Source organism: Syzygium oleosum, unplaced genomic scaffold, assembly GCF_021117445.2.
Source record: "Syzygium oleosum isolate NSW1041296 unplaced genomic scaffold, Sole_v2.1 Sole_v2.04, whole genome shotgun sequence".
NCBI lineage: Eukaryota > Viridiplantae > Streptophyta > Magnoliopsida > Myrtales > Myrtaceae > Syzygium > Syzygium oleosum.
In genome coordinates this window covers 8,456,307-8,472,572 of record NW_026607488.1, presented here as the reverse complement: position 1 = coordinate 8,472,572, position 16,266 = coordinate 8,456,307, and positions in this window count along the sequence as shown.

Genomic DNA, 16,266 nt, shown 5'->3' with positions numbered 1-16,266 from the left:
AAACCCTTCATCCTTTCTGAGTTTGAACTATAACTAGACCAATATGTGCATCTTGAAATCATTCTGCTAAATAGATTGTAGAAAAGAAAGAGGTCAATGGAAACCAATCTAGGGAAATTTTCAATGAAAAGAATACTTGAAATTCATTCAAAAAATTATATGCATGCTTTCTCCGAACAGGGTAAAAGAAATCAGTAAGTTCAATCTTTAGAAGTTAATGGTCCTTTTTTCACTTGGTGAATGCAAAACTCTTTAGGATCGAAAAAGACCCGCTTTTCTCTTTCCACTCTTCAAATTCGATCGACATAGCTCGTATTTGTATGTATGAAGGTGTCCACTATTTGCTGAGGATGACATTTCACGGAAATGTTTCACCTATATGTATGAATAAGGTATGCCATGACCCTCAGTTTACAATGAGTTTGTTCCATGTTTTCTCAGTTTTCGTGCTTGTTTGTGTTTCTTTAATTTTGTCAATTGCATGATTTATTAGAAGTTTCAGCAGAAGGCATGACATGTGTTGGACAACGAATAATTTTGAGAAAAAACCTTCACAAAAAAAAGGGCTTTACATGAAGGAATGGATCATATGACGATGGGATGCTAAAAGTGCCAAAATTATTATACGGTGTACAGTATAACACTTCACGGACAATCACTTTGATTGCAGAACCTTTTATGATCATTCATTTAAATGATGTCGGTGAGTTAACTTGCATGAGAATCCTCCGTAGCATTATTTTAAGAATAAATTGTTCAACATGGCTTTTCAAATCAATTTGCCCTTGAAATATGTGGAAAACATTGTCGATGAGGAAGTCATTGTGGTCGCCGGTGTCCGAAGGAGGAAGAGGGGAGGCATGGTGAAGAGGCGAGATGGAGGAGGACGAGGAGGAGGAGGTGGTGAGGCAGCGGTGGCAAAAGGTTCGAGAGAGAGAGAGAAAGAGAGAATAATGTAATGTTCTGCCAACCATTTCTTGGACTGCGTGCCACGTGGATCAATATACAAAGCGCTGTACGGATATCTTTTTAGGAAAGTATGGTATACATCATTAGTGTAAACAAAATTTTATACAAGCAATCTCATTTATCATTAATATTGAAAATTATACCTACTCGCTCTTTCAAATTAATAGTGGATATGACTACTTGTGAAAATTTTCTTTTTTATAGCGACGGTATATGCTATAAATATTTCTATTTTTAATTTAAAACAACGGGAAGTAAGATTTTTTGTCAAGCTACACTGTCGACTTTGAAGTTAATGAACGATTGGAGTGACCATTCGTAAGATTTTGATACTAAATTGTGCATCATTGACACTTCTAGTATTCTTATCGCATACCATGTGATATCTCAATCTTTTTTATCCACAGCAACAAGCATTGGTTTACTTACTCAATTTATTTATACTCCAGATCAATTCATACTTGTTCCGTTAAGTTTAGAGTTAAATGTGCATTACTTATTTAAGATTTTGTATATTCAAACATTAAGCCTACATCCCTAATTTTTTTTCATTTAGACGTTACAATAATGAAGATAAATTTGAAAAGTATAATACTTTCTAAGAATTTATAGCCATAGATCTTTCCCTATATTATCCTATACCTTTCAAGCTCTTCTCAGAATTATTTAATAAAACAATTTACAGATGAGGTTTAATTTGTATATACAAATTGACAAGTATTAAGACTAAGAATTATATTGGTTGTTTATGTCGTCTCAATACATTGATTTTCCCTTGTTTCTTGATCTGTCAGATATCATTGTGTCTACTATATACTCTATCAAATCTCGTATATCATCGCTATCAATCACAATTAGGGAGTTAACAAGTGAGCTTATTGAAGATTACGTATGCATTATTTTATCTTTTCTAATTTTTTCTGATAGAAATTTAAATATACAATCACAAGTTTGACCGAGATTACTTTATAATCAATATAGGTTTTAAACGGTTAGGATGATTAGAATGCAGTTAATTATAACTGAATAAGGTTTTGTAACTAGTTTAATTAATCTTATTTAAAGTACATTTTGTCCCTAACACAACAAATAACGTTTTAACAATTTTCTAATGATCAGGTGGAGATAATACAACAAAATTAGTATATTTAAAGTGATTTGCCCTCACCATTAGAAGTGCAGCAAGGCTAGTCATTAAACGAGGCAAAGCTTTTTCCGTAATTTGATAAGTCCAAACATCTCTCTTCTTCCTTTTCTCTTCAAAGTTCCCCTGTTATCTGCAGGACATCATCGATATTTTATCCTTTCACTGGTGAATTTTCTCATTTCGATTAGACCAAGTAATGAATATTATGTGTATTAGCTCCACAGAGACATAAATCAAAGTATTCTCCAATCCTTAGCTCTTTGAATTGAAATTTATGTGTATTGACATTCTCATTTATTAATGAAAAAGAAGAATCTCCAAACATCTCCATCCATCTAAATTGACATGTGCCAAACACTGTGGCTTCTGATCTCTCCAGTCACTAATCGCAACAGTTTACCGACACTTCATAAAATCATGGCATCTATCAGTGAGTAACAACACTAATCATCAAACCACCAGCAAGCTTTTTTTCTTCGATTCAATGATGTCGCGACCGAACTCCCGAGCCCTTTTTAAACAACATGCAAAAAAGGGAGGGCTCGCCTGGTACGTGCTAAGTCTAGGTTCGGGACTTAACTCGGGCTCTCCCAAGCCCATACCATATCGCGACTTAGGGTTTAAGTGTTTAACATGCAAGTGGTTTATATCAAGGAGTCGCCACTAATCGATTTGGGGTGGGTCGATTAGAAACCCAAATAGGGTGATGGGAGAATCACCCTTTTCCTACGAACCAGAGATTAAATGAGTTCGGGGACTTGGTTACACTAGTTGGATAACTAATGCCCTTTCGGTACCATTTTACCCTGTTCATTTTTGAAAACGTTTGTCAGGCAATTTGGATTGATTTTAGGACCTTTCTCCTAACATGTGAGGTGATCAAACGAGTGCATAATCAGAAACGATTAGCAGTCAGGAACACAACAATTCATGCAGCCTAAGGTTCTAACCTTAACTAAGTCAGATGACATTCAAAAACACAACACTCATGCAATTATATTAAAAACATGCATAACAATACAACGGTAATAAAAACTAACATGCAAAATACTACCGCACAACCTCAAGCTTGTCTAATTTAAACAAGACAAAAAACATGCATAATAATATCACATTAGATTAAAATAACAACAATATATCACATAAAAAAAATTTAAAAAAAAATAAAATAAAATACGAAACCTTTTTTAAATAAATAAAATAAATAAAAAAGGGAAGGAGAAAAAAAAGAAAAAAGAAAAAAGAAAAAAAATTTAAAAAAATAAAATAAAATAAAAATAAAAATAAAGGAGCGGATCCGGACCGGGTCGGGTCCGACCCGGGTCGGATCAGCTGAACCGGGACGGTCGGACCGACCCAGGTCAACGGATCCGACCCGGTCGTTGACCCGGGTCGGATCAGCTGAACCGGATCGGTCGGAACCGACCCGGTCAACGGATCCGACCCGGTCGTTGACCGGGTCGGGTCGGCTGAACCGGGTCAGGCCGAATCCGTGGGAGCAGCCGCCGGCGAAGCCAAAAACGGCCTCTCGCCGGCGGACCCAGACCAGCGCCGCCCCCAAATCGGCCTCCTGGGAGTAAAACCGAGCCTCTCCACCCACCGGGGTCACCGTCCGACCGCCGTTCGCCGGCCGGCGACCAAAACAAAAACTGGTTTCATTGAGGACTTTTGTCGAGCAGATGGCGTGCGCGACCGAAAAAACCAAATTCTGACCTGTTCCGGCGAACCGGGGGATTCAGGCGACCCAACTTACCTTCGGTGAGGACACACGGACGGCAGAGGATGACGGTATGGGTCGGGATTCGCGCGAAACGGCCGGCGCGAGCCCGGCCAAACCGAACAGAAAAACAGAGCAGAACAGAGGCGATTCGGGCTGGGGGGAGAGCTCAGCGTCGACGGCGCGTCTGGGGCTTTCCGGTTGATCGGGGGGCGACGGCGACGCGGCTGGGAACCTGCAAGAACCAACTCTCCCCTCTTTTTCTCTCTCAATTTTTCTCTCTCTGTTTCTCTCTCAATTCGGCCGACCGGGGCTCTCTCTCTCTCTCTGGCTATTTATAGCCGGACGACGGACGATGGCTTCCCTCTCCGTGGCGTCCGCGTGACGATGGCCTGCACCGGCCTAGGCTCCGCGAATTTCGCGGCCATAGGCCGGTGCAGAGGGGGTGTCAGTTCCCGGATGCAGAGGAGAGAACAGAGAACCGGGAGAGAGGAGGGGATAAGGGCGAGCCGGGAAGACGGGGAGGACGGGACTGGCAATTAATGCCAGTCCCGTCGGCGTGCTCATCCGACCCTGCTCTGGCCGGATAGCGACGCCGAGGAGCAGCCGCCGCCGTGCGTCATGCCGCCGTCGAGCACGAGGCGAACAGGGCGGCGAGAGCGACGGGGAAGAAGGAAGGAGGAGGGCGGGCCGGGCCGGGCCGGCCGGCGCGGAAGAAGAAAAAAAAAAAAGAAAGAAGAGAATTTGGGCCGCGCGGGGAGGAAGAAAAGAAAAAGAAAAGGGAGCGGGCCGGGCCCGTGCGAAAGGGAAAAAAAGAAAAGGAAAAGGGGCCGGGCCCCGGGGGAAAAAGGAAAAAAAAAGAAATGGGCCGAGTCGGCCCAGCTCCGAGCTGGCCCGACTCGATTTTTTTTTTTTTAAAATTAAACTCTATAATAGACTCTATTTGTGTAAATGTACCTAATTTCTATATGCAATGCATTTAAATTGAAATATTTTTGTTTTAGGAATTAAAGAAAATTAATTCCTAAATTTTGTGCAATTAATTTTGGGCAAATTAAAAATAGGTGTCAACAGCTGCCCCTCTTTGAAGGTGAGCTCGCAGAGATTGAGCTCGCAGAGGTTACGTTCAAAGATAAAATGACACCTAAATTTGGCCCAGGCATGTTCAATGAATGTTATTTTTGGCGAGACCAGAGTCCCATTTTTTTGATGCGATATAAGATGATGCATGCTAAAGCAAATGAAAACATACCTGGGGCTACTTACCTTGCCGAAGGGTAGAGTAATTCCAGATAGTTGATATTGTGTGTCGAGGACCCGAACCTGTCTTCGGTTGCCTTGACAAAAAAAATGGTTTGTCTAGGACCCGAACCTATCTTCGGTCGCCTTGACGGGGATTGCTTTTGTCTAGGACCCGAACCTTTCTTCGGTCGCCTTGACTGGGGGAAATCGCTTGCCTAGGACCCGAACCTATCTTCGGTCGCCTTGACTGGATTTCATTTGTCTAGGACCCGAACCTTTCTTCGGTCGCCTTGACTGGGGAAATCGCTTGCCTAGGACCCGAACCTATCTTCGGTCACCTTGACTGGATTTCATTTGTCTCGGACCCGAATCTACCTTCGGTTGCCTCGACTGGGGAAATCGCTTGCCTAGGACCCGAACCTTTCTTCGGTAGCCTTGACTGGATTTCATTTGGTCTGTCTAGGACCCGAACCTTTCTTCGGTCGCCTTGACTGACTGGATTTTGTCTGTCTAGGACCCGAACCTTTCTTCGGTCGCCTTGACTGACTGGATTTTGCTTTACCAAAGTACCTGCATCATAAGGGGTACCTGGGCACGTTCCTGCCTCTTAAGGGCGTGTCTCCTGTCAGACAAGTTTTTCTTTGTACAAAGACATACGTATTCATCGGAGAAATAGACAACTGAGGCTATTCTTGAATATCGTATGAAATATCTTGACCAGCTAGTCAAGATGCTTTTCTTTTTCAAAGAAACACCCCGTTTACCTTCTGGGTAGTTTGAAAAGAAATATGATGAAATACCTGGGATTTCTTACCCGGAGGTTTGATGTATCATCTGCTGAATACCCGACCTTTTTCAGGGCATCTCTTCTGTGATGATAATGAGGGCTTCTCCAGCGCTCGAATTTTCGTGTTCTATCACTGGGGATTAGAACTCTGAGCAGCAAAAGCATGCTGTGCCAATTCCACTTGGGGGGCGGAAGAAATTTTCTGTGACATCTTTGGAGACGCTCCAAAGGTCATATGTTTTTTGAGTCTTTGAGGATATTTTACCTGTCAAAGAGGGTTAGCGCAAACATGCATGCATTCATCGAGGATAGACAAGCTAGGCTATCCTAGAATGTGTATTTGAAAGTTCATGCATGATGATTTTGCCATGTTTGCATCACCAAACATCCACCGAGGGTCAATCAAGACAATTTTTGCTTGGGAGGTGGACTTCTCGAGATGCTGAACGAGGGATCCTCAGTCAGAAAGGACTTTACACTCGCTCTCGTTGAAAAGGGCTATTTGTCCCGTCCATTAATACGGGAACATCGAAAACACTCAATCTGACCGTTATCACATCCGCAAGGGTCTGAGTTTTCTCGCAAGCGGTACGACGCTGCCAATCTGAGAGGTTTTCTTCAAGGTCGTAATGTAGGCTTGGTCAATAGCTTAATGAAGGTGACTGTCCAAGTCAAGGCCATGAAAGAAAATATTCTGCAATCATCTCCGGGTTTACAAGTCAAGAACCCTGCAAAACGAGATAGAAATAGTCTTGCTCGCACTTCCTCGAGCGTTGTTTATAAACATTTGAAATTTCACGTTAATTCAAGTGTCCTAGTCAGAAGAGACTTCATGAGGGACGTAACGTGGGCTCGGTTCACAGGTTGAGAAACGAAAGGATCGTTAGGATCAAAAATGTGTGTAAGGGTGAGAGTTGGTGATCATCTTGGCATTGTCACCTGTCTTTTTCTTCATCATCAGGATCCTCTTGGACAACTCCCTGGATAATCCCGTGTTTTAGCATCTTTGACAACATTTTGTTGAGGAGCTTATGCGTCAAGCATTTTCCTAGATACCATTCTATCTCTGTTCCAATTGCTTTCTCAAGAGTAGTTTCGTCTTCATCTATCATGTGACAGATCTTTGTCAAGACAGAGTTCGTAAAGTAGGAATTTGTATCGAAGAAGAACTCAAGTTTAACCCTTTGGGGTCGTCTTTTCATCATTTTTCTTCTTCTCCTTTTCCTTTTTCTTTGTTTTTTTATTCATGGGCATTGGCCTTGCTTTTACCAGGCACACTGCTTTTTCATGCCCCAAGTTTTCAGCATTTTTTACTGCTCTTTTGGTGTTGTCAGGACTAGCCTAAACAAGTTTGAGCAGACAATGTTATTAGGCTCTTGGAGTCTTCATCTTGATTCGGTACTTTGGACCCTGATGCTCAAGTTGTGATGACTTTTGCCTTGCCCCAGTGTAGGGGATGATCACCAACTGGGTTGGTACGAAATGAAATCGCCGGCTCAATTGGGCTAGCAAGGGATATGAGTGTATGGGATAGAAGAAGAACCGCTCTTCGTCATCCTAGGGCACTTAAATTATTGTGAGAGTTCATCTGCAATAAAAACACTCAAGATTAATGCAAATGAGAGCAAGAAAGTTTCTATTCATCTTTTCACCTTGTGTGAGCTGCTGCAGCTGATGATCATAGAAAATTTTAGATATTACAAACTCCTCATCCTTCTTGTCTTGCTCATCACTGTTATCAATAAGATGTTGGCATTTTGGACAAGCTTTAGTTTGCTGCTTCTCTCTTGACAAAGCCCTCTTAGCCTCGACTGTCCGGCCGTCGATGGTGTGCTTGTCTTGGAAGACTCTGTCGAGGACCACCGGATCCGTGAAAACGACGAGGCCGAAGTCACAAGGGCGGTGATCGAAAGGGAGGGACGCTCTTCTTGCTCCCTCTGAATTTGAATTCTCCCTGTGATGCTGATTTACTTCAAGCTGCCCCAATGTGGGGTGGTTCTTGACAGGGGTGATTTAAAGGGAACCTCCAAGTGTATGGGCTTAAATGGTCAAGCAAAGGATTAATGGAAGTGTATGGGGCAGGGAAATGAACTGCCTCTCGTCATTTTGGCTACCGTACCGTATGCGAGAAACCCCTTTACCTTGTAGAAGTGGAACCTTTTCGCTCATCTTACATGGGTTTGGTACGTGAGAATGTGTATAGACTAAGGATTGCCTCTCATCATCCTGAGACACCTCGTTCAATACATCGGAGCAGTTCGACACCATTCGTCGAATTGTCAAAATTTTCACAGGGAATTGGTGAACTAAACAGGTAAAATTACCATGCGAAATTCTTTCCAAAAGACATGCAATACACTTGGGGGAAGGTTAAGCGTTTATTTGCTTTAACATGTTTCCTCCTTCTTTTGTTTCTTTCAACTCTTAAAGAAGAGTTTTAAGGGAAAGAGATACTTACCTATGCTGCAATGGCGGCGAGACAAACCTACCAGGTAATAAGAAAGACCGTGTTAATGAACTGTTCATTGAGGGACAGGAATTGGGAACGATACAATATTACCCTTCGTAATTCCCTTCATTTGAGATTAGATTGACAGCTCCTTGAATTTCCTCGGATGTCGATAATTCCCTTCTGACAAAAACATGAACTTATGTTAGAAATGTGATGATTGAGGGTAAATTGAGAATGATACAAATTACCCTTCTTCCATTTTGCCTTCAAAGCTAGCAGAGTCTTTTCTTTTCTTTACTTTGTTCAGCCTTCTTTGTTTCAGTCTACTCCTCCATACTCTTGGTCTCGAAGCTCGAATGAAATCCTCTATGATTAGGGATGCTTCCGAATAGAGGGTTTTACTGTCAGCGCACGCTGTGTCAATGCGATTCCAGCATGTTGAGAGGTTTCTTGTGGATGCTCCGATTCCCGATTGCACAGGCATGTGCAATTACTTGCATGGGGAACTTCGCAGCAAAGCTAATTTCTGCTTTAAAGGTCTTTGATGGATATGGGCGTGACTACCATTGAGACTTCCATGATTGTCAGGATCGGCCTTGAAGTCACTTTGTCATGTGCGAAATCCTTTCCGGTTAGATTTGCCACCAAGAATGTCCTTGTCAATAACTTTTCTGCCAATTCCCTTGTTATAAGTTGGGACACAGAAGTTATTTCAAGGATAGTACTTCTTCACAGCATCCGAGTTGACCGGGTTGGAGAATTGGCGTCCATCCATTTCAGTCAGAATCAAAGCTCCTCCCGGGAGTGTCTTTTTCACGACATAGGGACCCTTATAGTTAGGAGCGAACTTACCTCCAAGCTCAGGGGGTAGTGGTAGCACCTTTCTTAGGACAAGATCGCCTGCTTCAAAGTGTCTAGAGTGTACCTTCCGGTTGAATGATCTGGCTACCCTCTGTTGATAGCATTGCCCATGACAAAGAGCCATCAATCGCTTTTCATCAATCATATTCAGCTGCTCCAATCTTTGCTGCTTCCATTCTGCATCAGACAGTTTCACTTGGGATAATACCCGCAGTGAGGGGATTTCTACCTCAACAGGCAGGACTGCTTCCATGCCATACACCAAGGAAAAAGGGGTTGCCCCGGTAGATGTCCGAATTGATGTTCGGTAAGCCATTAATGCGAAAGGCAATCTTTCATGCCAATTTCGGTAGTTCTCAGCAGTTTTGGCTAAGATCTTTTTGATGTTTTTGTTAGCAGCCTCAACAGCTCCGTTCATTTGGGGACAATAAGGAGACGAATTCAGATGGCGGATTTTGAATTCACTGAGTAAATCATCAACAATCTTGTTGTTCAGATTCGTCCCATTATCTGTAACTATGGCTCCAGGGATGCCATAGCGGGCGATTATATCCCGCTTGATGAATTTCATCACATTCCGAGCAGCGACATTGGCATATGACGCAGCCTCGATCCACTTGGAAAAATAATCAATTGCGACCAAGATAAAGCGATGTCCATTTGATGCTTTCGGATTAATTGGGCCGATCACATCGATGCCCCACATTGAAAATGGCCATGGCTCAGATAACTGATGTAATTCAGTTGGTGGGGCATTTATCTTGTTTCCATGGATCTGACAACGGTAACAATTTCGAACGTGTCGGATGCAATCGCTTTCTAAGGAAAGCCAGTAATAGCCTAGTCTTGTTATTTTCCTAGCCAACATGTGTCCATTCATGTGTGGACCACATACTCCTTCATGCAATTCCTGCATAATTCGTGTTGCTTCGGTTGCATCGACGCATCTTAGCAAAATAGAATCATAGGACCTCTTGTACAAGCTTTCACCACTGACGAAGAACTTCGTCGCCATTTTCATTATGTACCTTCTGTCTGTAGAGCTAATCCCTTTAGGGAACTGCTGCTCCTTGATGTAGTTCATGATATCGTAGTACCATGGTTTACCATCGGGTTCTTCAGTCAAGGTCATGCAATAGGCCGGTCTGGTTAGGACTTCAATCTTCAGAGGTTCTATTTCCAAACCATTGGTAACCTGCAACATGGATGATAGTGTAGCCAGTGCATCGGCGAATTGGTTATGAGATCTAGATAGGTAGTCAAACGAGATCTCGTTGAAATCTGAAACCATTTCCTCCAGATAGTCACGATAGGGTACTAGTTTAGTATCCCTGGTCTTCCATTCACCCACCGTCTGGAGTATAATTAAGGCAGAATCGCCGAACACTTTTAGTTTGGATATTTTCATATCAATTGCTGCTTGTAAACCGAGAATACATGCTTCATACTCGGCTATATTGTTGGTGCAAGGAAACACCAATTTCGCGGCCACAGGATAATGCTGCCCATTTGGGGATATCAAGACCGCCCTAGTGCCAGAGCCAGACAGTTTTACTGCTCCATCGAAAAACATGGTCCATGTGTGTTCCTCCGTTGATAAAATGCGATCATCTGGAAGACCATCCTCATGCGTTTCCCCAGGGCATTGGCCGATATCGCGATCACCCGGCCTTTCACCGACCTCTGTGATGACGTTTGGATGTCAAATTACGAAATTAGAATCGCCATTTAGCTAATTTTCCCACTAATGCTTGGTCGGTTGAGCAAATACCGAATAGGGTCGTTTTCGCATTACGAGGAACGTCCGGTGGTGCAAAGTATATTGTCGGAGTCTATGCAACACCCACACCAATGCGACGCATGTTTTTTCTGATTCGGAATAATTCTGTTCCGAAACAGTGAACTTCTTACTCAGATAATAGATGGCTCGTTCTTTTCCATCGTCGGGGTGGCTCTGGGCCAATAGGGCTCCTAATGATTCACTGTGAATCGTTAAATAGAGAGTTAGAGGATGCCCTGGAACTGGTGGGATTAGTACCGGGGGACTCATCAAATACTGCTTCAGCTTTTCAAATGCTTCCCGACAATCTTCATCCCAGTTGATTTGAGCGCCTTTCCTGAGGAGTTTGAAGAAAGGCCGCGCAGTCTCAGATAGTTGGGAGATGAACCGAGCAATGTAGTTTAACCTTCCCAAAAGGCTTCTGACTTCCTTAACTGTGGATGGGGGTTGCAACTCACATATTGCTTTGACTTTCGAGGGGTCGACCTCAATCCCCTTGCTACTCACGATGAATCCGAGTAACTTACCAGAGGTCGCCCCGAATATGCATTTTGCAGGGTTCAGGCGTAATTTGAATTCACGCAACCGGCTGAATAGCTTCTTCAAAGCTTCAACGTGATCCTCTCCGCACCTGGTTTTGGCGATCATGTCGTCGACATAGACTTCAATTTCTTTGTGCATCAGGTCATGAAAGAGAGTGACCATAGCACGTTGGTATGTTGCCCCAGTATTTTTCAAACCAAAAGGCATAACCCTGTAGTGAAAAGTCCCCCATGGAGTGATGAACGCCGTCTTCTCCTTGTCTTCATCGTTCATCCTTATCTGGTTGTATCCAGAGAATCCATCCATGAAAGAAAATAATTCGAAACCAGCAGTGCTATCCACAAGGACATCTATATGGGGGAGCGGGAAGTCGTCCTTTGGACTGGCCTTGTTCAAGTCACGGTAATCTACACAAACTCGAATTCGACCGTCTTTCTTCTTCACTGGTACGATATTCGCTACCCAATCAGGGTATTGCGAAACCTCGATGAACCCTACTTTCAACAGCTTCATCACTTCTTCTTCGATCTTTTTCGACAGTTCGGGTTTGGTCCTTCGTAACCTTTGCTTTTTGGGAGGCATGTCGGGATTGGTAGGCAACCGTGCTCAACAATCCGAGGGTCCGATCCCGGCATATCGAGAATAAGACCATGCGAAGACGTCTTGATACTCTTTGAGGAGAGCAGTCAAACGTGTGGCTTTCTCTTCGGGAAGGTTGGCCCCAATCTTCACTTCTTTTGGCTCCTGAGTACCACCCAAATTGATGGTAATAGTATCTTCGATTGTAAGGGGTTTGATTTGTTCATATTGCTCCCAATTTCTTTGGATTTCAGCGGGGTCATCGCTTGAATCGTCATAATCGCTGCTGTCAATATCTACATCATCAGGCTGGACCGCACTAACTCTCTCGCAAGTCGCAAGATTATACCTGAAACACAGGGTAACTTGATTAGAAAAACAAATGGGGATATGGATTTTTTCATTGTCCTCTTCCACTTAAGATTATTTTTTTTTTGAAGAAATTGTGAAACGTCTTTGATTTTCAGAAAATTTTAAAAACGAGGAAACATGAGATAGCCCGGGCCTCAGAATACTTTCCTTTCCGTGGCTGGATATCATCAACGGGCCGGTTTGGTATATTACCTCATGCCCTCAAAACATTATTTATTTACAATACGCGGATTTACAACCTCAAAAGAGGGTGAGTTCAAAAAGACATTTCTTCCAGCAGAAATGACTACAAAAAACAAAATACAAGGATAGCCCCTTTTCCAGGGATTCATGCAGAAAGGGAGAAGAGGAATTCTACTCAAGCGGGCTTGCGCCCTTTCCCTCCACCGGTCCTTCGTCTATTGCGCCGACGAAGAAATCTTCGAAATCATCGTTCCAGGGGTCTAGCTCATCGGCTCTTCTCTTCACTGGTGTCTGCTTTTCCATGTCGTCCCATCCGATAGGAATGCTGTTCTGTTGGTCTTCATAAAAACTTGGTGGCATCTGGTAGTCAACGTAATAATCGAACTTACCACTGGGCTGGCCCAGGGTATCCATAATTTTCTTTCCCTTGCGTGCCTTATCAGAAAGCTCAGGGGCAGCGTCACGAAGGCTAGGTACCACTAAGAGGTCATCTTCACCATGACACAACCATGGGGCACGAAAAGTGAATGCCCTAGCATCCAGTAGATCTTGAATTCTATTCTTCATAGCCTCACAATCATCCAGCGAGTGCCCGACCTCTCCTGAGTGAAAGTCACAAGATCTGGAGGGATCATAGTTAATGAAGTATTCAGGAGTAGGGTGTTTTGGCTTCCTTGTGATCAGCCCCTTTCGCAAAAGGATAGAAAATATCACATCCATGGATTTGGGAACCGGCGAGTATCGTCGTACATTGCCCTGCCAAGTCGTGTCGGGAAAGGCTCCCGATGGCGGGTTTTCTTCGGGACGATTTACTTGGGTCACCTGCTCCTGATCGGGAAACGGCAGTAATACATCCGAGATTTGGCCGATAGTATCCATTAACGACGCAAGCAAATCTCGTAGCTCCCCTAACCGACACTGCAAACGTGCAAACAAATCAGGCGGGTTCGTACTTGTCTGAGAGGCCGAGTCTTCTTGTATGGCTCCTACAAAGATGTCGTCAAATAGGGTGACCACATTATCCAGCGTTTCTTCTCGTCCACAATCTTCCTCAATCGGTAGCTTGTCTGGGTTCCGATGTCGGTCAACAGCAACATTTACGGGAAGCATCGAGGAGCTCGGTTGACTTGAAGATTCGGCAGGATGCTTGAACCCCTCTCCTGATTGTCCTGAGAGGTTAAGATAAATTTTTTCATCCTGCAGTAATTTAGCAGGTGACGGGAAAGTTTCCCGGATATGGGGAAGTGGCAAACCGACTTGACCCGCTATATGCCCCTTGTTGGCTGATGGGTTTCCTCCGCGATACCCTAGACCAACGATGCGGTGATTCTTGGCGCTGAATAGGCTCTCGAATGCCCGGCCTCCTCTGTAGAGTCCTTGACACGGGTGAAGCCATTCCCAACCATAACTTTCCCTACCATGACCGAGGCTTTTGACATATCGGGGACAAGAGGAGCAGTTCCTCAATATCCATGCACAGTCGAAACGAGCTCGATGGACTGATAGCTAGATTCGACTTTACCGCTTGGTTCGACATACGGGATGGCGGTTTCTTGGTAGATCCGATGGTCTTCCTCTCCAAGGACCGTGATCAGCTTCCCTTGGGCCACAAACTTTACGCTTTGGTGAAGGCTTGAAGGTATAGCTCCGGCAGAGTGAATCCAGGGACGGCCCAGTAGAAAGCTAAAGGCAGTGGGGATGTCCATTACTTGAAATAGGATGCTGAATACTGTTGGGCCAATCTGGACATCGAGATCGATCTCACCCACAGTGTCTTTCTTCATTCCGTCGAAAGCTCGGACGGATGTTTTGGAGGCACGGAGCTTAGATGTGTCCACATTAAGACGGCGCAAGGTTGCCAGCGGGCAAATATTCAGTGCAGACCCATTGTCTATCAGAACTCGAGCTACGTGGGAGTTTCTACATTTGACGGAAATGTAGAGACCTTTAGTATGTCCCCTTCCTTCAGCGGGAAATTCATCCTCCGAGAATGTTATCTGATCCTTCAAAAGGATAGACCCCACAAATGCTTCTAGCTTGTCATGCTCGATTGTCTCTGGTACGTTTACTTCGCTGAGTACCTTCATCAGAGCTTTCTGATGCTTTACGGACGTTTGGAGGAGCTCTAATAAGGAAATCTGAGCGGGCAACTTACGTAGCTGATCCACCACATTATATTCACTGGCTTTGACGATGGCCAGGAACTCTTTGGCTTCTTCGTTGGTAACAGGCTTCGGAGGCTGAGCGTCGGCTTGGGCATACGTTCGTCCTGACCTGGTGATTAGATCCACATCCAATTCGTAGGACCATGGGACCGCTTTGTCATTCTCGTACCGGTAGGGCTGAGGTATTTCAATCACTATATGCTCTGCGGGTAAGGGTACTTCAATCGTCAGCTCCTCCTCCTCGTCTGGGCTATCAGACAAAGGTTCGTTCACAAGCGTGGGGATGGTTTCACTTGTTTCGGCATTCAGTGCTGAAAATTCTTTGTCCCAGTCGATGATAACCTCAGAGATGGTGGCTACTATATCGGTACAGTCGGCGTACACAATCAAACCTGCTTTCGCCATGCTGGCAACCCTTTCTTTCATTAGGGACAGGGGCAGTACTTCACCAGTAGGATAATACCCTGCTTTCACTAGAGCATTATAAACATCAACAGTGCGTACTCTCTCACTCTTGAATCGATAGGCGTTGAAAGTAGATATGGCATTGATTCTGTTTTCATGTTCGGGTAGCGGGTTGTTCTATATGTTTGGCTTGGATGTCTGAAATGAAAAGGCTTTGGTGTCGAGCAAGTTTTGGATTCGGTGTTTGAGGGCATAGCAGTCATCAGTCGAATGCCCTACCTCGCCCATGTGATAGTCACATTTTTTTGACGGATCATAATTCGAAAAGCTTTCTGAGTTGGGTCATTTTGGTTCGGTAGAAAGCAGGTTTTTCTTCCGGAGTATGGCCAGGACTTGAGAAGGGGATCTAGGCAGTGGAGTGAATTGTCTTTACTTATATCGCCTCTGAGGCTGGCGACTTGAGGTAGGCTGCTGCTCACTGTTCACCTGGACTGTCCGAGGAGGATGAACAGTCTGGGTATATGCAATGTTTCCATCCGTCAGGGGCTCCTTCTCTTTTCGTGTGTGGAGTCTCTTACTTGTGGAAGCGGGATCTGTGAACCATCCGTCACGCAGTCCCATTTCAATTCGTTCACCCACAGGGACGAGACGATTAAGGGATTCAGCAGTGGCGCCAACCAGGCGGTGTCTGTATTCGTATGGAAGCGACTTTATGAACAACTTTACTTGTTCATGATCAATGAGCTGTGGGGTAACCTGGGCGGCCAAGTTCCTCCATCTGGTGGCATACTCCTTGAATGACTCGCTCTTCTTCTTTTCCGTGCGTTCCAGATCGTCACGAGTGAAGGTTACGTCAAGGTTGAACTGATATTGCTTGAGGAATGCATCAGCGGCATCATCCCAAGACTTAAAAGTATCCACATCCTTCGACATATATCACGTCAAAGCTGGCCCCGTCAAACTCGCTTGAAAGGTCTGAATCATGAGGGGTTCATTGTCAACGTACTGGGTCATCCGCACATGATACATGTGCAAATGATGTCTGGGGCATGAAGTGCCATCAT